Raw genomic sequence first — 8,429 nt, forward strand, 5'->3', positions numbered from 1 at the left:
CTAACATTTTGAAAAATAATGGCAAACAAAACAAGCATTAACAACGCCAAAACACTGACAGTCAAAGACAGACCATTTGGCTTGGCCAAAGCTTGTTTTTACAGTGCTTCAGGCCACCCATCTGTTTCTAAAAGCAGAAAATAACAGCTTTTAATATTATCCACATTAATGATACTCAATTTATGAACCTCCAAAAGCTGGAAGGAGAGGGCTGCTTTCAGAGGATGATAGCACTGAAGATTTCACTGCTTCAGGTCCACTTTTTTTACGCCAAGTTATGTCTCTTCATGGTAAATGCTAATTTATGTTTTAGTTTTAATGTGTGATATATAGTTTGATACTTTTGTATATACAGATATACATATATATGACACTAGCGACTTTCTTTCAAAAATCATGGATTTAGAATGGCAAGAAGATATGTTGCTCATTACATTGGACGTAGAGTCCCTCTATACAAGTATTGGACATGAAGAGGGATTAAGGGCCACTAAGTACCTTTTGGACACAAGATCAGCTGACCTGTATGAACATAACAAAGTAATTCTTGAACTGATGAACTGGTGTCTAAACAACAATTATTTTGCTTTTGGTAAACAATTTTGGAGACAATTACGAGGCGTGGCCATGGGATCCTGCTTCTCCCCCAGCTAGGCCTGCTTGCACGTGGGCTGGTGGGAGGAGCGGGTCCTTGGTGTCACGCATGCAGTGTGGGTCAGAGAAAAAATTGTCAAATATCTACGATATATTGACGACATTTTCATTCTTTGGCAAGGCAGTGAAGACAAGGCAAAATCTTTTATAGATGAAATCAATATAAATTCTCTCAATCTCCACTTCACTTCTCACATCAGTCCTCAACAAATAGAATTTGTGGACGTACAACTATATGTGAGAGCCAACAGACTAGAATCCACCCTACATCGCAAACCAACATCAGGCAATACCATACTACACGCCTCAAGCCTCCATCCCAAACACACTATATACAGCATCCCTTTTGGTGAAATTTTACGTATTAAACGAATCTGCAGTTCTGCTGCAGATTTTGAGAGCTGTGTTAATGATCTCAGGGACCGTTTCAAAGAACGTGGCTACTCTGATCGTATCTTCAACCAAGCTTTGGCTAAAGCAAGGTTGAGAAGCAGAGAGAGCTTGTTGCCAGCATTCAATTCTGACATAGACAATATTGAGGCCCCTACTGATCCAGACATATTGACCAACACCTGTCCTAGATTTATCACTGCTTACAGCAATGAAGAGAATGCCATTAGAAAGATCATCCAAAAGATTTGGCCGATAGTTCTCACTGATAACATTCTTAATTCTACCCTACCACAAAAACCAATAATAACCTTCCGTAGGGCTAGAAATATGGGAGCTTCTTTAGATGTCGGCAGTTCAGAACTAAAACAAAAGGATACATGGCTAAAGGTCAAACCTGGTTTCCGTAAATGTACCCATTGTAGGGCGTGTAAATTCGGTGAGAATAAGACACATTACTGTACACCATTTAGCTCAATAGACATTCCAATCAAGGGTTGTTACAATTGCAAAACTGACTTCACAGTCTATGTTCTGGCGTGCACCTGTGGACTACACTACATAGGAAGTACAAAAGCCCCAGTGCACGTCAGAATCCTACAACACCTCAGGGCAATATTACACACTGATCCCTGCTACCCAGTAGGCCGCCATTTTGCAGCAAGGCATAATAAAGATCTTAACTGTGTTACATATTTTGTGGTGGGATCAGAACCGCCCTTGCGGAGGGGAGGCAACAGAGAGTTGTTATTGCGACAACTTGAGACACAATTTATTCTAGAATTCAACAGTAAATGGCCGAATGGCCTAAATAACACCGAAGATATTTACAACTTTCTTTAAACATTATAAACTATAAAGCAGTCTCTTTTTATCTGGTTGCCCTAAATTTGGTATGTTTTGCTTTCGCATCTCTTAACCTCCCTTTGATCCAGGCATATTTGGCTAGGCTCCACTGTCATGATCAGACGCCGTTCTGTTCAAATGGGTAGTCAGGTTCCCTGTTGCCCATTTATGCACCTTTGTATGATGGAAATGTTACAATTACCACTATTTATGAAATTTAATAGATAGTCAGGTTCCCTGTTATCTATAGGGTTTTGTTATTATTATTTTTTGCACTTGACATATATATAGTAACATGCATATCCGTATATACATATGTTGAGAATCTTTTGCAATTTTCTATTTTCCGTTCCTCCGGCCATTTTTACATCTGTGGCATGTTTTTCTCCCTCTTTTTAATTATGTTTTATCACTATGTAACTTGTCACTAAACTTAATTTTATATTCTTTTAAGAACAAAAAATCATGATGAAATTACTGTTTTTAGAATAGCATTTTATTTACCTTTAATTGAATAATATGGCTTAGTTCCTGATTTTACTACAGGTAATTTATACATTTTCTAAGTGCATTCTCTTTTAACAACATAATATACATCATGAATTTTATCACTTTTTAGAATTGAAAGTATGCACTTTATATCAAGCCTCTTTGCACAGTAGGCAGGGTTTCCTTAGCTTTTTGGTCGTTAGTATTGTAGCACTTTTTTGCACTTTTTGCACAACTTTGCTGTCCTTTCTTGTGTCCATATAGACAAAAAGCAAGTCGAAATTTTCATTACTTTTATTCTGTACGAACATGCATGTTGGTTTTCTCTTTATGATTCACTGGATTTAACCAGTCACTACACCAATTGTAATCATGAATTGTTCCTATGATTTGTTTTGTGTAAAAAACGGACACAATGATACGTAGAAAACGCATTTATGCATAGTATTGCAAATATGTTAATTTCTAAGTTTGGTTCATATATTTTTTTAATTGCTTCACCCTCAGCAATAGAACCATTTAGAGATGATTCTGTCTTTTCAATAATGGACACCCAAAACGATAGTCTGTTTTCCATATAAGTTTGGTCACATGACCATCTTTGGAGGCGGGCAGCAGGCAGGGCACTAATGCACTTTAAATATCACAAAAACTCAGCTACTCCCTGCATGTGAACAAGGGCTGCAAGGCCCGAAACGCGTCATGGTTGGTTGGTCAACGAAAAACTGAAAATAAACTTACCTGAAAAGAACTTGTGGTCTGTCTCCTGCTTCGCCGGTCCTGGGGGATCGGAGGTGGTAAAGCGGAGTTCCAGTTTATATATATATGTGTATATATATATATATATATATATACATATATCCAACACAACAGGAAAACCCCAAGTGAAGAGATGCCACACGAAGTAAAATTCAGCTCACTTTATTTTCGTGCACAGCCTGCCAGCAGTAGCTTGTCATGAACTGCATTCAAAAGTGTCCGCCAATGCCACCAGACGCGTTTCAGGAATGACCCTTTCTTCAGTGGAGTGCAATCGGCCAAGAGTTCTGAGCACTGCATCAGGTGCACCCATTAAATTCCGACATCCGCCTAGTTGGGCGTGGCCTTCACTGAGGCCTTCTGGATGTTGTAGTGCCTTTCTAATAACTCCCGAGTGGGTGCAGTGTTCAGAGTCTTGAAATAATGTACATAAATTTGGCAAAGTTCAAGAAGGCTGCTGCCCCGCTTTTTGACTGCACACGTAGCTGTGAACCGGCTCCTTCCCTGTAAAGTGCCAGTTCAACTTCGTTCCTGTGCAACAGCTCCAATGTGTTTCCGCTGCAGACCCGCCTTTCAACGGCAGTGGGCTTCTCTTCGCGACCGGGTAAGGGCCGCTACAAATCCAACACAACAGGAAAACCCCAAGTGAAGAGATGCCACACGAAGTAAAATTCAGCTCACTTTATTTTCGTGCACAGCCTGCCAGCAGTAGCTTGTCATGAACTGCATTCAAAAGTGTCCGCCAATGCCACCAGACGCGTTTCAGGAATGACCCTTTCTTCAGTGGAGTGCAATCGGCCAAGAGTTCTGAGCACTGCATCAGGTGCACCCATTAAATTCCGACATCCGCCTAGTTGGGCGTGGCCTTCACTGAGGCCTTCTGGATGTTGTAGTGCCTTTCTAATAAGTCCCGAGTGGGTGCAGTGTTCAGAGTCTTGAAATAATCTACATACATTTGGCAAAGTTCAAGAAGGCTGCTGCCCCGCTTTTTGACTGCACACGTAGCTGTGAACCGGCTCCTTCCCTGTAAAGTGCCAGTTCAACTTCGTTCCTGTGCAACAGCTCCAATGTGTTTCCGCTGCAGACCCGCCTTTCAACGGCGGTGGGCTTCTCTTCGCGACCGGGTAAGGGCCGCTACAAATCCAACACAACAGGAAAACCCCAAGTGAAGAGATGCCACACGAAGTAAAATTCAGCTCACTTTATTTTCGTGCACAGCCTGCCAGCAGTAGCTTGTCATGAACTGCATTCAAAAGTGTCCGCCAATGCCACCAGACGCGTTTCAGGAATGACCCTTTCTTCAGTGGAGTGCAATCGGCCAAGAGTTCTGAGCACTGCATCAGGTGCACCCATTAAATTCCGACATCCGCCTAGTTGGGCGTGGCCTTCACTGAGGCCTTCTGGATGTTGTAGTGCCTTTCTAATAACTCCCGAGTGGGTGCAGTGTTCAGAGTCTTGAAATAATGTACATAAATTTGGCAAAGTTCAAGAAGGCTGCTGCCCCGCTTTTTGACTGCACACGTAGCTGTGAACCGGCTCCTTCCCTGTAAAGTGCCAGTTCAACTTCGTTCCTGTGCAACAGCTCCAATGTGTTTCTGCTGCAGACCCGCCTTTCAACGGCGGTGGGCTTCTCTTCGCGACCGGGTAAGGGCCGCTACAAATCCAACACAACAGGAAAACCCCAAGTGAAGAGATGCCACACGAAGTAAAATTCAGCTCACTTTATTTTCGTGCACAGCCTGCCAGCAGTAGCTTGTCATGAACTGCATTCAAATTAGAAAGGCACTACAACATCCAGAAGGCCTCAGTGAAGGCCACGCCCAACTAGGCGGATGTCGGAATTTAATGGGTGCACCTGATGCAGTGCTCAGAACTCTTGGCCGATTGCACTCCACTGAAGAAAGGGTCATTCCTGAAACGCGTCTGGTGGCATTGGCGGACACTTTTGAATGTAGTTCATGACAAGCTACTGCTGGCAGGCTGTGCACGAAAATAAAGTGAGCTGAATTTTACTTCGTGTGGCATCTCTTCACTTGGGGTTTTCCTGTTGTGTTGGATTTGTAGCGGCCCTTACCCGGTCGCGAAGAGAAGCCCACCGCCGTTGAAAGGCGGGTCTGCAGCGGAAACACATTGGAGCTGTTGCACAGGAACGAAGTTGAACTGGCACTTTACAGGGAAGGAGCCGGTTCACAGCTACGTGTGCAGTCAAAAAGCGGGGCAGCAGCCTTCTTGAACTTTGCCAAATTTATGTACATTATTTCAAGACTCTGAACACTGCACCCACTCGGGAGTTATTAGAAAGGCACTACAACATCCAGAAGGCCTCAGTGAAGGCCACGCCCAACTAGGCGGATGTCGGAATTTAATGGGTGCACCTGATGCAGTGCTCAGAACTCTTGGCCGATTGCACTCCACTGAAGAAAGGGTCATTCCTGAAACGCGTCTGGTGGCATTGGCGGACACTTTTGAATGCAGTTCATGACAAGCTACTGCTGGCAGGCTGTGCACGAAAATAAAGTGAGCTGAATTTTACTTCGTGTGGCATCTCTTCACTTGGGGTTTTCCTGTTGTGTTGGATTTGTAGCGGCCCTTACCCAGTCGCGAAGAGAAGCCCACCGCCGTTGAAAGGCGGGTCTGCAGCGGAAACACATTGGAGCTGTTGCACAGGAACGAAGTTGAACTGGCACTTTACAGGGAAGGAGCCAGTTCACAGCTACGTGTGCAGTCAAAAAGCGGGGCAGCAGCCTTCTTGAACTTTGCCAAATTTATGTACATTATTTCAAGACTCTGAACACTGCACCCACTCGGGAGTTATTAGAAAGGCACTACAACATCCAGAAGGCCTCAGTGAAGGCCACGCCCAACTAGGCGGATGTCGGAATTTAATGGGTGCACCTGATGCAGTGCTCAGAACTCTTGGCCGATTGCACTCCACTGAAGAAAGGGTCATTCCTGAAACGCGTCTGGTGGCATTGGCTGACACTTTTGAATGCAGTTCATGACAAGCTACTGCTGGCAGGCTGTGCACGAAAATAAAGTGAGCTGAATTTTACTTCGTGTGGCATCTCTTCACTTGGGGTTTTCCTGTTGTGTTGGATTTGTAGCGGCCCTTACCCGGTCGCGAAGAGAAGCCCACCGCCGTTGAAAGGCGGGTCTGCAGCGGAAACACATTGGAGCTGTTGCACAGGAACGAAGTTGAACTGGCACTTTACAGGGAAGGAGCCGGTTCACAGCTACGTGTGCAGTCAAAAAGCGGGGCAGCAGCCTTCTTGAACTTTGCCAAATTTATGTACATTATTTCAAGACTCTGAACACTGCACCCACTCGGGAGTTATTAGAAAGGCACTACAACATCCAGAAGGCCTCAGTGAAGGCCACGCCCAACTAGGCGGATGTCGGAATTTAATGGGTGCACCTGATGCAGTGCTCAGAACTCTTGGCCGATTGCACTCCACTGAAGAAAGGGTCATTCCTGAAACGTGTCTGGTGGCATTGGCGGACACTTTTGAATGCAGTTCATGACAAGCTACTGCTGGCAGGCTGTGCACGAAAATAAAGTGAGCTGAATTTTACTTCGTGTGGCATCTCTTCACTTGGGGTTTTCCTGTTGTGTTGGATTTGTAGCGGCCCTTACCCGGTCGCGAAGAGAAGCCCACCGCCGTTGAAAGGCGGGTCTGCAGCGGAAACACATTGGAGCTGTTGCACAGGAACGAAGTTGAACTGGCACTTTACAGGGAAGGAGCCGGTTCACAGCTACGTGTGCAGTCAAAAAGCGGGGCAGCAGCCTTCTTGAACTTTGCCAAATTTATGTACATTATTTCAAGACTCTGAACACTGCACCCACTCGGGAGTTATTAGAAAGGCACTACAACATCCAGAAGGCCTCAGTGAAGGCCACGCCCAACTAGGCGGATGTCGGAATTTAATGGGTGCACCTGATGCAGTGCTCAGAACTCTTGGCCGATTGCACTCCACTGAAGAAAGGGTCATTCCTGAAACGCGTCTGGTGGCATTGGCGGACACTTTTGAATGCAGTTCATGACAAGCTACTGCTGGCAGGCTGTGCACGAAAATAAAGTGAGCTGAATTTTACTTCGTGTGGCATCTCTTCACTTGGGGTTTTCCTGTTGTGTTGGATTTGTAGCGGCCCTTACCCGGTCGCGAAGAGAAGCCCACCGCCGTTGAAAGGCGGGTCTGCAGCGGAAACACATTGGAGCTGTTGCACAGGAACGAAGTTGAACTGGCACTTTACAGGGAAGGAGCCGGTTCACAGCTACGTGTGCAGTCAAAAAGCGGGGCAGCAGCCTTCTTGAACTTTGCCAAATGTATGTACATTATTTCAAGACTCTGAACACTGCACCCACTCGGGAGTTATTAGAAAGGCACTACAACATCCAGAAGGCCTCAGTGAAGGCCACGCCCAACTAGGCGGATGTCGGAATTTAATGGGTGCACCTGATGCAGTGCTCAGAACTCTTGGCCGATTGCACTCCACTGAAGAAAGGGTCATTCCTGAAACGCGTCTGGTGGCATTGGCGGACACTTTTGAATGCAGTTCATGACAAGCTACTGCTGGCAGGCTGTGCACGAAAATAAAGTGAGCTGAATTTTACTTCGTGAGGCATCTCTTCACTTGGGGTTTTCCTGTTGTGTTGGATATATAAATATATATATATATATATTCACTGAAAAAACCATAGGTTATAGACCATATATAGTTAGGAATTCGCATTTACAAAACCTTATTTTACTCACACAAAACCATTGAAATTCCATATATAGTTAGTTGCACTAACTATTTATCGCGCACCCGCAATCCACTGCTGATGATGTCACATATTACATCATTCATGACATGGTCAGTGACATCACTGATGACATCACTGATGACATCTCAAATGACATCACTGATGACATCTCAAATGACATCACTGATGACATCACTGATGACATCTCATTTGACATTACTGATCACATCACTGATGATATCATTCATGTGATAATACGATGAACCTCTTCAGACTCTAATATAACCTTAGATACAATCAGTGTAAACAGACACTCACAGACTGTCACTCATCCATGGAGTTACTCACACACCTAGTCAGTCATGCAAAGAATCAATCACACCTCCATTTCCTCAACTATACAGTTATACAAACTTTACTTATTCAAACATATACTAACACATATTTACTCTCTTATACAATCCCTGATACAAGTTCACAATGATCCATACAGCCACTCACACATTCACTGGCTCTTATGCACAGTTATTTATATATGTCAAC

This window comes from Lissotriton vulgaris, chromosome 6, assembly GCF_964263255.1.
Source record: "Lissotriton vulgaris chromosome 6, aLisVul1.2, whole genome shotgun sequence".
Lineage (NCBI taxonomy): Eukaryota > Metazoa > Chordata > Amphibia > Caudata > Salamandridae > Lissotriton > Lissotriton vulgaris.